This window comes from Meles meles, chromosome 19 (assembly GCF_922984935.1).
Source record: "Meles meles chromosome 19, mMelMel3.1 paternal haplotype, whole genome shotgun sequence".
Taxonomy (NCBI): domain Eukaryota; kingdom Metazoa; phylum Chordata; class Mammalia; order Carnivora; family Mustelidae; genus Meles; species Meles meles.
The window spans coordinates 35,327,135-35,349,917 of record NC_060084.1 but is presented as its reverse complement, the minus strand read 5'-3'; the positions used below and the strand labels follow the sequence as shown (position 1 = coordinate 35,349,917).

Below are 22,783 nucleotides of genomic sequence, written 5' to 3'. Positions count from 1 at the left end.
TCTGCAGTTTTAATTTTTTTTTTTAAGATTTTATTTATTTATTTGACAGACAGAGATCACCATGTAGGCAGAGAAGCAGGCAGAGAGAGGAGGAAGCAGGCTCCCTGCTAAGCAGAGAGCCTGATGCAGGACTTGATCCCAGGACGCTGGGATCATGACCTGAGCTGAAGACAGAGGCTTTAACCCACTGAGCCACCCAGGCGCCCCACAGTTTTAATGTTTTTAACCTTGGAATGTTTTGATGTGTAAACAGGCATTATGATTCAGAATTCCAATATAAGAAGACACTTCCTCTTCTAGAAGAGTCTTCTATGTTCCAGAAGGTAAAGAATTCATTAGAGATGATAATATTTCATGATGTAAAGAATAGGAGAACAGGAACTTGGAATTAATCACTACTAAGATCTTAATATTTTCTATCAGCTCTCACTAAGTAAATTCACTTGAATGAAGGTTTTATAACACAAATTTTAGAACTGCATTTGCCCTGATGTTTTTTTCTCAGGGCATTCAAGTCAGTCTGCATCCATTTGGTTTATAATAAGGTCACATCCATTTGGTTTATACAATAAGGTTACCTATTTCCATTAGATGCTTTTGTTCCAAAATTCTGATCCTTTATTACCAAGTCCACTTATGTCTTACTTACAAATTTATAAAGATATTATACTTGCCAATTGTTCAACAGTTACCTACATAGCACTAACATGGCATGTTGGATTTTTGAGTACTTATTTCCTTTGGATAACAAGATTGTGTGTCCAGGAAAACAACAGATGTTGGCAAAATTGCGGAGAAATGGGAACCCTCTTACACTGTTGGTGGAAACGCAAATTGGTGTAGCCTCTGAAGAACAGTATGGAGGTTCCTCAAAAGTTAAAAATAGAACTATTCTACAATCCAGCAATTGCACTACTAGATATTTGCTCAAAGGATACAAACATACTGATTTGAAGTGGCACATGTACCCTGATGTTTATAGCAGCATTATCAACAATAACCAAACTATGGAGAGAGCCTAGATGTCCATCGACTAAGGAATGGATAATGAAGTTGTGATATCTATCTATCTATCTATCTATCTATATCTGAACACACACACACACACTTTGTATATATGCAATGGAATATTACTCAGTCATAAAAAAGAATGAAATCTTGTCATTTGCAATGATATTGATGGAACTATAGTATATTGCACTAAGCAAAATAAGTCAGAAAAATACCATATGACTTCACTCATATGTTTAATTCAAGAAACAAAACAGATGAACCATACGGGGGAAAAAAAAGAGGCAAACCAAGAAACAAACTCTTAAGTAAAGAGAACAAACTGAGGGTTACTGGAAGGAAGTGGGTGGATCATGGGTTAAATGGGTGGTGGGTATTAAGGAAGGTACTTGTTGAGACAGCAATGGGTGTTGTATGTAAGTGATCAATCATTAAATTCTACTCCTGAAACCAGTATTATACTGTATGTTAACTAAGTGGAATACTTATTTCTTCATTTATTTATTTATATTAAAGATTTTATCTATTTATTTGTCAGAGAGAGAGAGAGAGAACAAGCAGGAGGAGTGGCAGGCAGAAGCAGAAGCAGGCTCCCTGCTGAGCAAGGAGCCTGATGTGGGATTCAATCCCGGGACCCTGGAATCATGACCTGAGCCAAAGGCAGACGCTTAACCAACTGAGCCACCAGGCATCCCATTAACTAAGTGGAATTTAAATAAAAACTTAAAAACAAACAAACAAAAAGAGCAACCCTTATGTATAGACTTATGAGTAAAGCAGAAATTAAAAAAAAAAAAGCAGAAATAAAAAAAATCAGTCTCCACTGATGTTAAAGGACTGTTAAAGGGCTTTAACTGTATCTTTTATGCATTTCTGTCTCCTGAGTTGTTTCATTTTTAAGAGAATTCTTAATTTTCCAACATGATGGGATCCTACTCAGGGGATTTGGGTTAGAGAAGAAACCTTAGTTTTGCTCACAAAAATAGTGGCTAGACATTTAAGATCAAATTCAACTTGACAGTAATTTATTTCTCAAGTAGCATGACTCAATCAATGTGATGAATGTTCTAAAATTTATGACTAGCACCTGTTGGTATCTCTGACAATGGCTACATCAGATCGAACGGCAAACGCAATACATATGGTCAGAAAAGTTTAGTAGATTATTTCTTTTGTAAATCCATGGGCAGGACAGTTTAGTATACAAAATGAGTTATTTAAAATGATTTAAACTCAAAGGAGGGGCAAGATGGCAGAGAAGTAGGAGACCCTGTTTCAACTGGTCCCCTAAAGTGAGCTAAATATCTACCAGAACGCTCTGAACACCCATGAAATCAGCCTGAGATGTAGGATTATATACTTCTGCATCTCTACGGGGCAGAAGACACCAGTGGAGAGGTAAAGCGGAGTGAAATTTGGACTGATATTGGAGGATAAACAAAGGGGGAGGGAGCCACCAGAAGTGACTCACTGGAAAGCAATACCCCAATACAAAAGTGCCCTGTGACTGGGGACCAGCATTAACACGGAGACTGGTTAAAAGCACTCAAAAAGAGCAAAAGATCTTAAGGGGCAACTGGTGGAACTGGGCGGTCCCAGGCACAGGCCTTAGCCCACAGACTGAGGATGGCCACCACCCAGAAACCACCCATGCCAGAGAGACTGTGGCAGAACCTCGAGTTCCTGGTCCCTCAGCTCCCAGGGTTGTAGGGCTTGCACCACCACCTGGATGAGCGCACTCCCGCCCCATCATGACGGAGTCTGGTGGTCGCTTTCTAGAACCACATCCTTTTACACTCTGCCAGCACTGCATTACCCGGCTCTGAACCATACCTCTACATGAGCCAGAGAGAGCTCCGTGTGGGCGCTAGCTGGCGGGCTCTGTGACTGGCCGAAGGTCTGGACGCTCACAGCCTGCACCTGAAGGAACTCAGCACGTTCTCTAGCCAGGATCTCTCAGAGGCGGCAACCTGAGAAACCATGAGTTCTGGACCCCAGACAGCAGCCCCGGCAAAGGCAGCCACGGAAACGGGCTATCTGGACCAATATCACTCCCGGTTTTAGTGGCACAAGGGTGCAGAAACAAGTGGGCGCTTCGTGCGACCACTGAGATGGTGGCTGGTTGCATGTACTGCCTGTGGGAGGTTGCACGGTTCAGCGAGGTTTGGAGAAGGGGAGTCTGTGTCTTCTTGATCATCCTAAGGGGAGCTGACTGAGTTTTCTCTTTGAGGCAGAGATCTGGGTGCACTCTGCTTTCCACTATACCTCCAAAAAGCAGCAAAAAGCTGCCAAAGAACAAAAACCTCCAGAGAACAAAAGCCTGGAAAAACCTGTTTCCACAGAGCCCAGCCCCTTGATATGGGGAAGGAGGACTCAACCCAAGAAGAATGCATGAAAAACAACCACCACAGGGTTCTCATAAAACTGTAAAACCCCAACATCAGGGGAAAACAATATATTAAGCTCCTGGTATTGCCTTAAAACCTGTATATTTCATAGATACAATTTTTATTTTTAATTCGTTCTATTCTTGTTCATTTAAAATTTTTTTAACCTACTTACCATTACAACTACAGGTTTAATACAATATATTTCGTAAAAACCTTTTAACTTGAACTTTCTTCATACATATAATTCTATTTTCTTTTCTTTTTTTTTTTTTTTGATATACATGTAGATATAAGCTTCAAGGTAATCCTCTTTCCCTAATCAATACTACCCCTATATATAAAATAGTTTTATTCTCCTTTCTCTCTGGAAGTTGAGATCTTTAACAAAGATACCAAGATACACCCAGGAAGAATCAAAATAACCTTCCTCACCCACAAGGAGGGTTTATAACCACCCTCCCATATGTTTCTGTGTATTGGTTTTTGTTCTGGTATTATATAAATCTTATCCTTGGGGTTCATTTCGGCTGGGTTCTTTCTTTTTTTCTCTTGTCATTTACTTTGGTCGGTCTTTTTGTTTGTCCGTTTTTGTTTGTATACCTTATAAATCTTACTTTTGGGGCTCCTTCTGACTGGGTCTTCTCTTTTCTCTCTCTCTTTTCATCTTTTTTCTTTCTTTTTGGTAGGACTTCTGATTGCTCTGAAGTGTTCCAGGGTGCACTTTGCCTGGACCGTGGTAGATATATTCACCTATACATCCCTTCAACCACTTCTCACTAAAATGACTAGGAGGAACATCCAACAGAGGGAAAATTCAGAGACTGGGCCCTCTCCATCAGAACTATTGGATATGGACATCAACAGAAGGTCGGAAAGGGAATTCAGGATAACAATTATCCAGCCAATGGCTAGGTTGGAGAAAACCATTAGTGACAACATAGAATCTCTAAGGACAGAAGTGAGAGCTAACATGGCAGAAGTTAAAAATGCTATTAGTGAGATCCAATCCAATCTTAATACTCTAACAGCTGGGGTAACCAAGGCAGAAGATCGAATTAGTGATCTAGAAACAAACTGATAGAAAAGAAGGATCAGGAGGAGGCCTGGACAAATAGCTTAGAAACTATGAAAACGGAATTAGGGAAATAAATGATCCCATGAAAGGTTCCAAAGTCAGAATTATTGGGATCCCTGAGTGGGGTGGAGAAAGAGAGAAGACTAGAAGATATAGTTGAATAAATTCTGGATGAAAATTTCCCTAGTCTGGGGAATGGAACCAGGGTTTGTGTCCTAGAGGCAGAAAGGACATCCCTTCAAGATCAACGAATCTAGAAACACCTCGAGACACTTGATTATGAGACTGACAAATCATAATTTGAGACAAGAACTTCTGAGGGCAGTGAGGGGGATGAGAGTCCTTACATACAGAGAAAGGTCCATCAGAATAATGTCAGACCCGTTCACAGAAATCTGGCAAGCCAGAAAGGGCTGGCAAGACATATTCAGGGCACTAAATGAGAAGAACATGCAGTCAAGAATACTTTATCCAGAGGCGCCTGGGTGGCTCAGTGGGTTAAGCCTCTGCCTTCAGCTCAGGTCATGATCTCACAGTCCTGGGATTGAGGCCCGCATCAGGCTCTCTGCTCAGCAGGGAGCCTGCTTCCCTTCCTCTTTCTCTCTGCCTACTTGTGATCTCTCTGTGTCCAATAAATAAATAAAATATTTAAAAAAAACCAAAAGAATACTTTATCCAGCAAGGCTGACATTCAAAATGGATGGAGAGATAAAGAGCTTCCGAGACTGGCAAGGTTTGGAAGAGTATGTGACCACCAAGCCGGCAAGAAATGTTAAGGGGTGTGGGGGGGCGGGGGATGGTTTCTATAAAAGAAGAAAGAACCAAACAGTGACAGAGAACAGAAGTTTACAGAGACAATCTACAGAAACAAGGACTTCTCAGGCAACATGATGTCAATAAAAATGTATCTTTCAATAATCACTCTCAACGTGAATAGCCTAAATGCTGCCATAAAATGGCAGAGTGTTGCAGAACTGGATAAAACAACAGGACCCATCCATATGCTCTCTACAAGAGACACACTTGGAACCTAAAGATACACGCAGACTGAAAGTGAAGGAATGGAGAAGCATTGTTCATGCCAACGGGCCTCAAAAGAAAGCTGGGGTCGGGATGCCTGGGTGGCTCAGTTGGTTAAGCAGCTGCCTTCGGCTCAGGTCATGATCCCAGCATCCTGGGATTGATTCCCACATCGGGCTCCTTGCTCTGCGGGGAGCCTGCTTCTCCCTCTGCCACTCTGACTGCCTGTGCTCTCTCTCTCTCTGACAAATAAATAAAAAAAATCTTAAAAAAAAAAAAAAAGAAGCTGGGGTAGTGGGGTGCCTGGGTGGCTCAGTGGGTTAAAGCCTCTGCCTTCAGCTCAGGTCATGGTTCCAGGGTCCTGGGATTGAGCCCCACATTGGGGTCTCTGCTCAGGGGGGAGCCCTGCTTCCCCCCCCGCCTGCCTCTCTGTCTACTTGTGATCTCTGTCTCTGTCAAATAAATAAATAAAATCTTAAAAAAAAAAAAAGAAAGCTGGGGTAGCGATTCTCATATTAGATAAATTAGATTTTAAACTAAAGACTGTAGTCAGAGTTATAGAAGGACACTACATCATTCTTAAAGAAGATCTTACAATTGTAAATATTTATGCCCCCAATATGAGAGCAGCCAACTACATAAGCCACCTATTAATCAAAACAAAGAGTCATACTGACATGAACACATTAATTGTAGGGGATCTTAACACCACTCTCAGCAACAGACAGATCATCTAAGCAACAAAGAAACAAGAGCACTGAATGACACATTGGAGCATGTGGACTTCCTAGATATTTACAGAACATTCCATCCTGAAACAACAGAATATTCATTCTTCTTGAGGGCACATGGAACCTTCTCCTGAACAGACCACTTACTGGGTCACAAATCAGGCCTCAACCGATACCAAAAGAATGAGATTACTCCCTGCATATTCTCAGACTACAATGCTTTGAAACTGGAACTCAACCACAAGAAAAAAAGTCTGGAAGGAATTCAAATACTTGGAAGCTAAAGACCACCCTGCTTAAGAATGTTTGAATCAGGGGCGCCTGGGTGGCTCAGTGGGTTAAAGCCTCTGCCTTTCGCTCAGGTCATGATCCCAGGGTCCTGGGATCGAGCCCCGCATTGGGCTCTCTGCTTGGCGGGGAGCCTGCTTCCTCCTCTCTCTCTCTCTGCCTGCCTCTCTCCCTACTTGTGATCTCTATCTGTCAAATAAATAAAATAAAATCTAAGAAAAAAAAAAAATGAATGTTTGAATCAACCAGGAAGTCAAAGAAAAACTTAAACAATTCATGGAAACCAATGAGAATAAAGACACATTGGTCCAAAAACCTATGGGATACGGCAAAGGTAGTCCCCTAAGGGGGAAATACATAGCCATGCAAGCCTCACTCAAAAAAATTGAAAAATCCAGAATACACCAGCTCTCTTTATACCTTAAAGAACTGGAAAATCAACAACAAATTATGCCAACCCTATGCACAAGGAGGGAAATAATCACGAGCAGACATCAATGAGATAGAAACCAGAGTTATAGTAGAACACATCAACGAAACTAGAAGGTGGTTCTTTGAAAGAATCAGTAAAATTGATAAATCACTGGCCAAACTAATCCAAAGGAAAAGAGACAGGACTCAAATTAATAAAATTATGAATGAAAGGGGAGAGGTCACAAGTAACACCAAGGAAATAGAAATAACCACTAGAAAGTTTAATCAGCAATTATATGCCAATATGTTAAGCAACGTAGAAGAAATGGATGCATTCCCGGAAACCTATAAACTTCCAAGACTGAATCTGGAAGAAACTGACAACCTGAATAGACCAATATCTAGTAACAAGACGGAAGCAGTGATCAAAAACCTCCCAAAAAAACAAGAGCCCAGGACCTGACGGATTCCCTGGGGAATTCTACCAAATATCCAAGGAAGAAAAAATACCTATTCTCCTGACGCTGTTTCAAAAAATAGAGACAGAAGGAAAACTTCCAGACTCTTTCTATGAAGCCAGCATTACCCGGGTCCCCAAACCAGACAAAGATCCCATCAAAAAGGAGAATTTCAGACCAATACCCCTGATGAATATGGATGCCAAGATTCTCAACAAGATCCTAGCTATTAAGATCCAACAGTACATGAAAAAGTTTATCTACCATGACCAGGTGGGATTTATCCCTGGGATGCAAGAGTGGTTCAACATTTGCAAGTCAATCAGTGTGACAGAACAAATCAAAAAGAGAAGAGAGAAGAACCACATGGTCCTCTCAATTGAGGCAGAAAAAGCATTTGACAAGATACAGCATCCACTTCTGATTAAAACACTTCAAAGTACAGGAATAGAGGGAACATTCCTCAACTTAATAAAATCTACCTACGAAAAACCCACAGCGAATATCATTCTCGATGGGGAAAAGCTGACAGCCTTCCCTTTGAGATCAGGAACACGATAAGGATGCCCATTCTCACCATGGTTGTTCAACATAGTACTAGAAGTCCTAGCAACAGCAATCACACAACAAAAAGAAATAAAAGGTATTCAAATTGGCAAAGAAGAAGTCAAACTCTGTCTCTTTGCAGATGACATGATACTTTATATGGAAAACCTAAAAGACTCCACCCCCAAACTCCTAGAATTCATACAGCAATTCAGTTATGTGGCAGGATACAAAATACACAGAAATCAGTTGCTTTCTTATATACTAACAATGAAAATATAGAAAGGGAACCATACAATACCTTGGAATAACCCTAACCAAAGAGGTAAAAGATCTGTACTCGAGGAACTACAGAACACTCAAGAAAGAAATCGAAGAAGACACAAAAAGATGCAAAAGCATTCCATGCTCATGGATCGGAAGAATAAACATTGTCATAATGTCTATGCTGCCTAGAGCCGTCTATACGTTCAATGCCATCCTGATCAAAATTCCACTGGCATTTTTCAAAGAGCTGGAAGAAAAAACCCTAAAATTTGTATGGAACCAGAGGAGACCCCGAATTGCTAAGGAAATGCCGAAAAAGAAAAACAAAACTGGGGGTATCATGTTGCCTGATTTCAAGCTTTACTACAAAGCTCTGATCACCAACACAGCATGATGGTACTGGCGTAAAAACAGACACACAGACAGTGGAACAGAGTGGAACAGAGTAGAGAGCCCAGATATGGACCCACAACTCTATGGTCAACTAATCTTCAACAAAGCAGGAAAAAATATATGGTGGAAAAAAAAGACAGTCTCTTCAATAAGTGGTGCTGCGAAACGGACGTCTGTATAGAAGAGTGAAACTCGATCATTCTCTTTCACCATATACAAACGATAAATTTGAAATGGATAAAAGGCCTCAATGTGAGGCAGAAATGTATCAAAATCCTAGAGGAGAACATAGGCCATAACCTTTTCGAAATTGGCTACAGCAACTTCTTTCAAGACATGTCTCCAGAGGTGCCTGAGTGGCTCAGTTGTTAAGCATCCACCTTAGGCTCAGGTTATGATCCCAGGGTCCTGGGATCAAGCTCTGCATTGGGGTCTCTGCTACGCGGGGGTCTGCTTCTCCCTCTCCCACTCCCACTCCCTCTGCTGTGTTCTCTGTCTAGCTGTGTTTCTCTCTGTCAAATAAAAAAAAGTCTTCAAGAAAAGGGACACATCTACAAAGGCAAAGGAAACAAAAGCAAAAATGAACTTTTGGGACTTCTTGAAGATCAAAAGCTTCTGCACAGCAAAGAAACAGTCAACAAAACAAAGAGGCAGCCCATGGAATGGGAAAAGATATTCGCAAATGATATTACAGACAAAGGGCTGATATAAGGTTCTATAGAGAACTCCTCAAACTCAACAGCCACAAAACAGATAATCATGTCAAAAAATGGGCAGAAGACATGAACAGACACTTCTCCGGTAAAGACATACAAATGGCTAACAGACACATGAAAAATGGTCATCATCATTAGGCATCAGGGAGATTAAAATCAAAACCACATTGAGCACTAGCCATCATGGAGATTCAAATTAAAACCACATTGAGATATCTCCTTACACCAGTTAGAATGGCCAAAATTAGTAAGACAGGAAACAATGTGTGTTGGAGAGGATGTGGAGAAAGGGGAACCCTCTTACACTGTTGGTGGGAATGCAAGTTGGTGCAGCCACTTTGGAGAACAGTGTGGAGATTCCTCAAGAAATTAAAAATAGAGCTTCCCTATGACCCTGCAATTGCACTGCTGGGTATTTACCCCAAAGATACAGATGTAGTGAAAAGAAGGGCCATCTGTACCACTGTTTATAGCAGCAATGGCCATGGTCGCCAAACTGTGGAAAGAACCAAGATGCCCTTCGACGGACGAATGGATAAGGAAGATGTGGTCCATATACACGATGGAGTATGATGCCTCCATCAGAAAGGATGAATACCCAACTTTTGTAGCAACATGGACGGGTCTGGAAGAGATTATGCTGAGTGAAATAAGTCAAGCAGAGAGAGTCAAATATCATATGGTTTCACTTATTTGTGGAGCATAACAAATAACATGGAGGACATGGGGAGATGGAGAGGAGAAGGGAGTTGAGGGGAATTGGAAGGGGAGATGAACCATGAGAGACTATGGACTCTGAAAAACAATCTGAGCATTTTGAAGGGGCGGGGGGTGGGAGGTTGGGGAACCAGGTGGTGGGTAATAGGGAGGGCACATATTGCATGGAGCACTTGGTGTGGTACAAAAACAATGAATACTGTTACGCTGAAAAGAAATTTAAAAAAAGTGAAAAAAAAAAACAACCCCACATTGAGATACCACCTTACACCAGTTAGAATGGCCAAAATCAACAAGATATGAAACAACAAGTGTTGGAGAGGATGTGGAGAAAGGGGAACCCTCTTACACTGTTGGTGGAAATGCAAGTTGGTGCAGCCGCTTTGGGAAAACTGTGTGGAGATTCCTTAAGAAGTTAAAAATAGAGCTTCCCTATGACCCTGTAATTGCACTACTGGGTATTTACCCCAAAGATACAGATGTAGTGAACAAAAAGGCCATCTGTACCCCAATGTTCATAACAGCAATGGCCACAGTTGCCAAACTGTGGAAAGAGCCAAGATGCCCTTTAACAGACAAAAGGATAAAAATCATATGGTCCGTATATACAATGAGGTATTATGTATGCCTCCATCAGAAGGATGAATACCCAACTTTTGTATCAACATGGATGGGATTGGAGGAGATTATGCTAAGTGAAGTAAGTTAAGCAGAGAGAGTCAATTATCATATGTTTTCACTTACTTGAGAAGCATAAGGAATAACATAGAGGACATTGGGAGAAGGAGAGTGAGTTGGAGGAAATCGGAGGGGGAAACCATGAGAGACTGTGAACACTGAGAAACAAATGGAGGGTTTTCGAGGGGAGGTGGGTGGGGGGTTGGGTGAGCCTGGTGGTGGGTATTAAGGAGAGCATATATTGCATGGAGCACTGGGTGTGGTGCATAAACAATGAATCTTGGAACACTGAAAAAAAAAATACAATGATTTAAACTCATAGTCACTCAAAAGGAAACTTCTAACAGAAGGCAGTTATGCCCCATCCTGTTTCTGAACTCTTGATTTGCGTGCTGCTCTTTTCATACCTGGTGTCACTCTCCTTCTAAGCACCAGATAGGAACTTTCTACTCACTAGGGTTAACGGTGGCCTTAATGAGAGAATCTGTCTACATGGTTTCTATGCTTCACATTAGTGTAACATCCTGGAAAGGAATATTTTTGCTGTATCTAGTGCAATGTAGTGATAAAATGCTTCAAGTGTAATAAATTCCAGTAAGTTGGAAAAAGTAAAGCAAAGCATTAACCTCTCTGGGCTTCATTTCCTTGCCTATAAAATGATGTAGTTAAACTAAATGATCTTTAAGATTTCTTTCATATTATATCCACCCACTCATTCAACATCTTTTTAGCATCTCCTATGTGCTTGGCACTCAGATATTAGAGAAACACAAATGAGGTATGCTCCTTTCCTTTGAGTAACTTTGTGAGGGAGACAGATATGGAAACAGACAAATATCATGCGGCAATGGCTCTGCTAGAATTATGACTGTGTGTGATGGGAAGTAGCTGATGGAGACACTGCTCAGATGTATTCACAAGAAGGTGATGTCTGTGTGGTAAGAAACTTAACAGGTAATCACTTCCAGAAGTTATAATACTCTTATCAGTGACTTGCTAATACTATCAACACATATTTTATAGCATATAAAACTCCACACATACAGAGTAAGTTAAAACCAATCAAATCATTAAGAAACTTTAAGTTATAGCAACTGATTAAAATAATGAGACACACTCATAGCCTCTCCCTCATTCAGAAACTAGAATTAGGTAAAGCTTATCTTACTGGTGTAACGTACACACCAAGAACACTTGACAATTATAAAAACAGCTCATATTCCCATTTTAGCTATACAAAATCTGAAGTTAATGATAATTCTGTAGAAGGAAATAATTTTGTTAAGAATAAGGAACTGATTAAAGTAGTCCCCAAACCTCAAATGTGACATTATAAACGTATTTCTCATGAAGCAGAAACAAGTACAGTATGATTAAGCATAAAAATTAAATGGATATTAAATGTATTAAAGCTTCCTTTCAAATGGCTACATGAAATAATTTTAAAAACTTAATGTTAACTCCAAAAGTACATCTTTAATGATATGGAAAGTGGACAGCTTGTAATGCAAGTAGTAAACCTTATAGTGTCTATTAAACCTCTAATTAACCTTCTTTTAAGTCTGTCTTCTCTGCTGTTAGGAGAATGTTATTTATAGGTTACGTTAAGAGTGCTCACATCAATAAGAGATTTAACCTTTCTTTTTTAATGTCAAAGGGTCTTACATGAGAATCAGAACTTCATCATTTAAAACTGAAAACCTAATTAAAATACTGTGCCAAAAATAAGAAAAGAAAAGGCTTGTTAAGCCAGATAGGGAAGTTCAAGTGATGCTTTGTAAATCTGTCATATTTACTTACAGAATAATCTCTAACATTTCCAAAATAATCCCATACAGCATACATTATGAAACTTCATCCTGAAAATGCTCTATCAGAAAAGGCAAACAACTAAATTCAAGCCCATAGGCTTAAACAAAAATCACAATTTGGCATTAGGATGGACTCCTTTTAGGTTGGCAAATGCCTACTAAAAGTGAAAGTTCTATCTCTGTATGGCAGCACGAGGAGCTAGTGCCACAGACCTGCTCCCCAGCAAAACAAGAACAACTGGTAAAAATCATCTAAAAAAACCCATTTTAATTCTCTGAACATTGTTGTAAGCCTATAGCAGATGAAGAAATAGCTCTTCAAAAAAAAAAATATGTATATATATATCCAAACTCAGTAAGAATAGTGAGAATCTGTGGCGTAAGAACCACAACCAGCTCTCTTCCTGTCTCTCCTAGCTCAGTGTGACTGAAACTCTGCTTTAGGCAGGTATAGCCAAAACAGAGAGTTCCTTTCTCCCCAGCTACCAATCAAACTATTCCTCTATGCCAATCTTTTCTTCTAGAGTAACTAAGAGTTATGGCACGTATTTCAGAGAGGCAGGTGCCTGCAGTTTTCAGCCTTGCCCCCCAGCAATGTGTTGCAGAGGCTAAACTTCAAGTGAGTAGAGCTGAGATATCAGGGACTCTCTTCTTCAACTCAGCCCCCACTCATAGGATGGAGGATCTTCCTTAGGCACAGTGCATTTTAAAATAGTGGTGATCATCAGCATCCTAGCTTATTTGTAGGTTGTTGGTTCTATGCCAGTTAGTAAGCCAAGAAGATCAGAAGCTACCATCCTCAACCAGTGCTCTCCCAGAGCAGGTGTGTCATGCAAAGAAGTACCTCACTGTCCTGGCTCCCAGGTTTGGAGCCATGGATCAAGGATTTTACCCAGGAGGAGAGGCAGGCTGTACACAGAGAGCTCCCAAGCTTTTGTCTAAGGAACTGACTCTATTTGAAACAGAAAGTTGGGAAGTTCAAGACTAAGGGCAAACTCAAAACTAATGAAAGAAAAACAATTAGAGGAGGCCGTCAGCTTCATGAAAGAAATATCCTAAATGACAGACTGGAAAGAACTAAGGAATGAGAACTTAGCTGAGAGAACTAAGGAAAGAAGAACCTGGCTGAGGTCTAAGTAACCTAAAACACTGACCTAAAAAATTAATCTGCAAAGGAGTCCAAACTTAATTATATCAGATTATGGAGCAATTTATGCCCAAGGTATTGTTGAAAATAATAGAGCGATGAGCTGGTAGTTAGCCTAACAGTTGAGTGTGATCAGGGAAAGACAAAAAGAGTCCCACTAAAACTACTGTCATCCAGGGTGACTGTGCACACATCCAAAGCTGTAGCCTCTGAGGAACATCAGCTGACCAGAAGAGGGAAAAGAAACAAATCAATACATAGAGAGAAGCAGAGCTTTAAAAGTAGTGGCACTGTCATTTTAGGACAACTCAAGCTTAGATGCTCAGGAAGTAATATGGAAGGTCACCTGGTCCCCAGAGTTTCCTGGATCTCTAACAGCAGCCACGAACATATCCACCTACTGTATCTGCTCCTTTTCTGACTACATCGTACACTTCAGATTGCCTGAGCCTTTATTCCTCCAGCGTAATTAGATGATCAGTAGTGTAATAATATGCAGTACACACAATACACTATCCAAAGAGCTGTGCTGATGTTGAAATATTCTGAGAGAAGGTCCTTAGTAGACTGGAGAGATCCTGCAAGAATGAGAGGCAAAGAGGAAACGGGCAAGTTTCATAGTGCTTACAGGATTATCTTTTCAAGTTTATTCACAGGTAAGAGTGACTAAAGACGAAAGGATTCTGGGAAGATGGTGAAGTAGGAAGCACCAAGAATCTGTCTCCTCACCAAGGACAATAACTGCACTGGCAGAATCTGCCTCATGTAATCATTTTGAAATTCTGTAGTCTATCAAAGGCTTTGCAATTTCCAGAGGAAGACACTGATGGTAAACTATACTTAATTTTGGTCTACTTTAGCTCTTAGCTCCTAGCTCCTAGTATCAGCAACCCACCCCTCATCCCCAGTTCCATAGAAGGCAGTGTGCACAAGCTGATGTGGGCACAGAGAGCTTTGTCCTCCAAATATTGAGGATCTATTCTCTAATCACTGACTGCTATTCTGAGGTACAGGCAAACAGGACAGCAGCAATTGTTGTTGTACGTCTCTCATTGTTGCACCCTGCACTACCAGTAAATATAACTTCCAAGGGATTTAAAGGGCTGGTCCCCTGAGCTCCATTTTTCTCTTTTTCCCAATTTATGAACCAGACATTAAGAAGTAGGACATTAAAGAGCAACTGAATATATGGGAAAAATTAGAAAGTGACCCCACATGCTCAGGAAAAGGCACAGGTCCAGAAAAGACCTGAGAAGACCTTAAGTTTGTAACTCAGGGTGTCTCTTAGTACTGAGAAAGCCTACAATAAACAACAACAACCAGTAAGTTCTGGGGAAGGAAGAGAATCTAATTTCAAGATTTAAAACATTATTAGATTCAAATGTCCAGTGTTCAATAAGAAATCACAGTACATACAAAGAAAAAGTAAAGTACGGCCCATTCAAAGGAAAATAAAATCAACAGAAACCGTCCCTGAAAAAGACCTGGTGGTAGATCTAGTAGACAAAGACTTTCAAACAATCATCTTAAAGATGATCAAAGAACAATAGGAAGATGTGCAGAAAGTCAATAAAACAATGCTTGAGCAAAACAGAAATATCAATAAAGATTTAGAAAACCTAAAAAGAAACCATGATTAAATACTGGAGTGAAAAAGTATAGTAAATGAATGAAACATCTACCAGAGGAAATTAAAGACAGATTTTAGCAGGCAGAGGAAAAAATAAAGCAGTAAACTTGAAAGGACATTGGAAATTACTGAGTCTAGAACAGAGAGATAAAAGACTGAAGAAAAAGGCACAGTCCCGAAGGGGCCTGTGGGACACTGTGGGAGTCTCACAAGGAGAAGAAAGGGGTATAGAGAAAATGAAGAACTAATGACTGAAAGTTTCCTTAATTTGATGAAATACATGAATATAAATATCCAAGAAGCTCAATGAACTCCCAAAAAGATGAATTCAAGAAGAGCCACACCAAGACAATGTAATCAAAACTTTTACGTTTTAAGTTAGCAATTAATCACATAAAGAGGATCCTCAATAAGATTAAAATATTTTAAATAGAAATACGGGAGGTCAAAAGGGCAGTGCACCAGTAAATTCAAACTGCTAGAAGAAAACAACTGTCAACCAAGAGTCCTATATCCAGCAAAACTGTACAACAGTGAGGGAGGAACCAAGATATGCAGATGAATAAAAGGTAAGGAAATTCATGACCATTAGACCTACTCTGAAAAAGCCTCTCCAGGGAGTCTTTCAGGGGGTAATGAAATAGCATTAGACAGCAGACCTGAAGCCATACACTGAAATAAAAATATTAGTAAAAATAAATACAGCTATAGTGTTTAATTTTTTAATATTTTAAAATTATTTTTTATAAGCTAGTGTTTTTTTTTTTCCTCCCTAAGATTTTATTTATTTGACAGATACAGCAAGACAGGGAACATAAGCAGGAGAAGTGGGAGAGGGAGAAGTCGGCTTCCTGCTGAGCAGAGAGTGTGATGCAGGGCTCAGTCCCAGAACCCTGGGATCATGACCTGAGCCGAAGCCAGATGATTAATGACTGAGCCACCCAGGAGCCCCTTTATAAGCCAGTGTTTCAAACAATGGTTTGTAACTCCACTTTTTTTTTCTTTTTTAAAAATCTTTTTTAAAGATTTTATTCAGGGGTTCCTAAATAATACTACATTGTTAAAATGTATACTACATTTTATGAATACTACATTGTTAAAAAAGCCATCTTTCCAAGAGCTATTATCATTGTAACTTTGGTTTATAACAACATTATTTTGTTTTCTATACAATTTAAGAGACTAATGCATTTACAAGAATTATTAATTTACATTTTTGGTCACATAATAAATAAAGATGCAATTTTATGAGATCATCAACCTAAAGGGGTAAGAGGAGAGCAGTAAAGAAGCAGAGTTTTTCTATGTTTTTAAAGTTAAACTGATATAAATTCAAATTAGAGGAGTATAATTTTAGGATGTTAAATGTAATCACCATGGTGACCACAACAGAACAGATACAAATGGTATACAAAAAGAAATGAACTTAAATATTCCACAACAGAATATCAACTAAACACAAGAGAGTAATACAGGAAATGAGAGGCAAACAAAAGCTGTAACTCATACAGAAAACAATTGTAAAATGGTGGAACTAAGTCCCTTTTTATCAGTAATTACTTTAAATGTCAATAAATTAACATTCGAATCAAAAGACAGAAATTCATAGAATGAATAAAAACATGACACAATGAGATGCTATACAAGAGACCCATGTTAGATCCAAAGTCACAAAAGAATTGAGAATAAAAGGACAGAAAAACATATTCAATGCAAATAATAACCAAAACTGAGGAGGAGTAGTTCTACTAACATTAGATAAAATATACTTTACATCAAAAAAAAGGTTTCAAATGATAAACATGGACATTATCTATTCTTAAAATGTGCAATACAGCAAGAAGCTATAGCAGTAACATTTACACACTTCATAATGGATCAGCATAATGTGAAATAAAATATGAAGTATTTCATATTTCAAAGTAAAAAGTAACACTTGACAGAATTGAAGGGAGAAATAGCCAGTTTTACTATGGTAGTTGGGAGACTTCATTATCTCATTATCAATAATGGACAGGACAACCAGACAAGATAAAGAAATAAAAGACTTGAACAACAAAATAAACCAACTAGCTCTAACAGACATGTACAGACCATGCTACCAAAAACAACATATTCTTCTTATGTACAAGAGGGACATGCTACCAAAAACAACATATTCTTCTTATGTACAAGAGGGACATTTTTAGTAGACTATATGTTATACTGCAAATTAATTCTTTTTAAGTTTTGAAAAGAGAGGTATCTTCTCTGAATACAAGGGCATGAGATTAGAAATCAACAGTAAAATTAAAGGTAGAAAATTCATATATTTGTAGAAATTAAACAACACACTCTAAAAAAAACAGTGGATCAAAAAAGAAATCACAAGTAAAATTTCTGAAGAAATGAAAACAAAGCACATTATAAAACTTATAGGACACAGTGTAAAACACTTATGTCAAAAAGCAGAAACACTCTCTAAATCAACAACCTAAACTTTACAACTTACGGCACTAGAAAAACAAACTAAATCCAAAGCTAGCAGAAGAACGGAAATAATAAAAAAAAAAAAAAAAGAAAAGAAAGGAAATAATTTAGATCAGAGTATCAGAGTAGAGATACACAAAATAGGGAACAAAAGTAATAGAAAAAAAATCAATGAATCCAAAAGTTGGTTCACGGAAAAGACTGAGAAAATTGGCAAACCTTTATCTAGATGGACTTCAAAAAAAAGAGAGAGAGAAGGCACATATTACTAAAATCAGAAATGATCATGAGAACATTACTACCATGCCTATGAAAGTAAAGGATTATAAGAGAGCAGTATGAACCTAAACCATGAAGAAGTAGAAAAATCTGAACAGACCTGTAAATAATAATAATAAAATCAGTAATCAAAACTCTCCCAACAAAGAAATTCCCTAGATGTGATGGCTCCACTAGTGAACTCTATTAAGTATTTAAAGAAGAACTAATACCAATCCTCAAATGTTTCCAAAAAACTTTAGAGGAGGGAACATTCACTAACTCATTCTATGAGATCAGCATTACCCTGATACCAAAGCTGGACAAAGACATTGCAAGGAAAAAAACCCCAAACTGCAAGTCAATATCCTTTACAAAAACTAATGGAAAAGTCCTCAAGAACATTCAGAAAATTAAATTCAGCAGCATTTTAAAGAGATTATATACCATGATCAAGTGGGATTTATTCCTAGAACACAAGGATGATACCACTTATGAATACTGATCAGTATATGATATCACTTTAAACAGAATGAAGAAAAAGGACACCTGGTCTTCTCAGCTGATGCAGATAAAGCATTTGGCAAAAATCAATACCATTTCATGATAAAAACACTTAAACTAGAAATAGAAGGAAACTACTTCAACATAAATAAAACCTAGTGTGAAAAACCCACAGTTAACATCATATTCAATGGTGAAAGACTGAAAGCTTTTTCTCTAAGATGAAGAAAGAAGTAAGAATGATCGCTTTCACCACTTCTGTTAAACAAAGTACTAGAAGTTCTAGCCAAAACAACTCGATAAGAAAAAGAAATAAAAGGCATCCAAATTGGAAAGGAAGAAGTAAAATGATCTCTGTTCACAGATTATATGATCTTATTTATAGAAAACCCTAAATATTCCACAAAAATTATAGAACTAATAAATGAATTTAGCAAAGTAGCAGGATACAAAATTAACATGCAGAGGCTGGTTGCATTACCATACACTAACAATGAACAATCCCAAAACACAACTAAGAAAATATTTCATTTATAGTTGAATCAAGAAAATATAATTCTCAGGAGTTAACCAAGGAGGTAAAAGACCTGTACAATGAAAACTATAAAACAACTCTGAAAGAAATCATTAAGAAGACAAACAAATGGAAACAAATGTCAAATTCCAGGATTGGAAAAAAATAATATTACAACAACAACAACAACAACAACAAAGCAACAAGCATATTGAACTTTGTAAAAATTTAAAAAACATTTTTGCATCAAATAATAAGAATAGAGTATAAGGCATCCCACAGAATTGGAGAAAATGTTGGCAAATCATGTATCGATGAGGGAGAAATAGTTCAAACATGTAAAAAACTCATAAAACTTAATGATGGCAACAAAAAACCAACCCAATTAAACAAGGGCAAAAGATTAGAATAGACAGTTCTCCAAAGAAAATATGCAAATGACCAATAAGTATGTAAAAAGATGCTTAACATCAGTAAACATTAGGGAAACAACTACAACAAAGTATTTTTACACCCATTTGGATGGCTTCTGTGGAGAAAAACAAAATAACACATGTCTGTAAGCATGTGGAGAAACTGGAACCCTCTTACACTGTTGTTGGGAATGTAAAATGGTAAAGCTGCAAAGAGGGCAGTTTCTCAAAAAGTTAAAAATAGGATTACCACAGAATCCAGCAATTCCAGGTATATACCTAAAAGAATTAAAAACAAGGTCTCCAAGAGATGGTTCTACACCCATGTTCATAATACTATTTTTCGTTGTAGCTGAAACATGGAAGCAACCTAAGCATCATCAATCAGCAGATAAATGTGGTATACACATGCAATGGAATATTATGCAGCCTGAAAAAGAATGGGATTTTTGACATATGCTATAACATGGATGAATCTTGAGGATATAATGGTAAATAAAATAAGCCAGTCACAAATAAGGCGAATACTTCATGATTCCAGTTATATGAGGGATTTAGAGTAGTCAAAATCACAGACACATAAGGAGAATACCTTATGTAGTTGCCAGGGGCTGGGACAGAGGAGAGAAAGTTAGTGGTTAGAGTTTCTATTTTACAAGATGATAAGAGTTATGGGAGGACTGTAGTGATGGTAGTTCCGGATTATGAAGATTTATTATCAATGTTATTATCAATAAATTATCAAAAAGTATAATTAAAAAATAGGTGGTAAATTTTATATGTATAAATAAAATTCAAACATCTAAAAATTCTTTTAAAAAAAAGAGTGACTTCATGTCACAATAAATAGAAGGTTTTTTTTTAATTAAATACAACATCATGGAATTATAACAAACTTCAATAAACATCTGGCTCTTTTATGTTTTGGGGATTAATAAAACTATGGGCAACCATAACATGTTAACAGTTCAGTGCCATTTAATATATATAGCTTTTAATTTAAATCTCTTTAGGTAAATAGATTTCTCAATTACCACAGTGAATTAGGATTCATCCTTTGGGATATTAAACATTTTATATACTTTGGTATATATGTTGGAAGTATCATTTATTCTAGTACTCATACTAGAAATGGTTCTGTGAGCAAGAGGAAAGAATTTGCTCGCTAGTAGCAAGCTTTAAGAAGTCATTATTTTATGTGTGGTAGTTCATACACTAAATGTTTTTGTAAAAGAACCCATTATTTCTTTCATCTGCATTATATTTTTAATGATCATGAAAATTAACTTTGGTTTAAGAGGACAGAAACATTTAAAAGTTAGATCTAACTGAGCTGTTTCAGATATATTTTTAAGGAAAAAAGTGTGTTTGGCATACTAATCATTTTTTATAAGAGATTTATTTATTTTAGAAAAAGCAAGTGCATGTGCATGCAAACTGGGGGAAAGGCAGAGAGAGAAGGAGAGAATCTTCAAGCTGATTCTCCACTGAGCACGGAGCCCAGTGGGGTTCTCAATCCCAGGACCCTAAGTTCATGACCTGAGCCAACTCAAGAGGCGACCACTTAACCGACTGAGCCATCCAGGGGTTCCATACTGATCATCACTTTTAAACTGATTAGAAATAGTATACCCTTTTTTTTTTTTTTCATTTTATTTATTTTTTCAGTGTAACAGTATTCATTCTTTTTGCACAACACCCAGTGCTCCATGCAAAATGTGCCCTCCCCATTACCCACCACCTGTTCCCCCAACCTCCCACCCCTGACCCTTCAAAACCCTCAGGTTGCCCCAACCTCCCACCCCTGACCCTTCAAAACCCTCAGGTTGTTTTTCAGAGTACATAGTCTCTTATGGTTCGCCTCCCCTCCCCAATGTCCATAGCCCGCTCCCCCTCTCCCAATCCCACCTCCCCCCAGCAACCCCCAGTTTGTTTTGTGAGATTAAGAGTCATTTATGGTTTGTCTCCCTCCCAATCCCATCTTGTTTCATTTACTCTTCTCCTATCCCCCTACCCTCCCATGTTGCTTCTCCATGTCCTCATATCAGGGAGATCATATGATAGTTGTCTTTCTCCGATTGACTTATTTCACTAAGCATGATACGCTCTAGTTCCATCCACGTCATCGCAAATGGCATGATTTCATTTCTTTTGATGGCTGCATAGTATTCCATTGTGTATATATACCACATCTTCTTGATCCATTCATCTGTTGATGGACATCTAGGTTCTTTCCATAGTCTGGCTATTGTAGACATTGCTGCTATAAACATTCGGGTACACGTGCCCCTTCGGATCACTATGTTTGTATCTTTAGGGTAAATACCCAGTAGTGCAATTGCTGGGTCATAGGGTAGTTCTATTTTCAACATTTTGAGGAACCTCCATGTTGTTTTCCAGAGTGGTTGCACCAGCTTGCATTCCCACCAACAGTGGAGGAGGGTTCCCCTTTCTCCACATCCTCGCCAGCATCTGTCATTTCCTGACTTGTTAATTTTAGCCATTCTGACTGGTGTGAGGTGATATCTCATTGTGGTTTTGATTTGTAAGAAATAGTATACCCTTTTAAGTCAGCTGATAGCTTCAATTCTCAGGAGTCAAAAGTACCTCTATCTCAGCTTGCTCTGCATTTCTGAAAGCTTTGCTTTAAATCTGTCATGACTTACCAACACAGACTAATTCTAAAGTTTATTTCAGAAATAAAAATTCTATTTCACCTTAGGTAAAGGCCATGGTGGGGGTGGGGGAGGGACCACACATAACACTTTGAGGATGCTGACAGGATGCTGTGTCCCAGGCACTATGTATTTTCTTAGGGTGGAAGGGCTAAGGTTCTATTATTTGCCAGAAGCACTGTAATGAAAGTTCTTTTAAAAAAAAACGATGGTTGTTTTTCAGAGTCCATAGTCTCTTATGGTTCGCCTCCCCTCCCCTCTGAAAAACAACCTGAGGGTTTTGAAGGGTCAGGGGTGGGAGGTTGGGGGAACAGGTGGTGGGTAATAGGGAGGGCACGTTTTGCATGGAGCACTGGGTGTTGTGCAAAAACAATGAATACTGTTATGCTGAAAAAAAAACAAAACAAAAAAAACAAACAAAAAAAACGATGGCCTCTTACATTGTACAAAGTCATCCTATATACACTTTTAGCTCATTTTACAACACATTTTAGTTACTTTGTATTTCTAAACATGGATACTGGAAGCATTCTCAAATATTCTCAAAGCACACCACTGGCATGACTGATACTGAGATCCTTGGTGCTAAAAAGAATGCAATGGATTCTTTAGTCAGTAAAAATTAGTTTCTTATTACTCCATAATTTCAGCTAGCCTT

At 38.4% G+C, this 22,783-nt stretch overlaps 1 protein-coding gene across 1 annotated transcript in view; it reads right to left on the bottom strand.

The window, feature by feature from the left end:
- The window catches only part of ITFG1 (integrin alpha FG-GAP repeat containing 1), a 286,746-nt gene that overhangs the window by 197,562 nt on the left and 66,401 nt on the right, over positions 1–22,783 (bottom strand). The gene's annotated exons all lie outside the window — the stretch shown is intronic.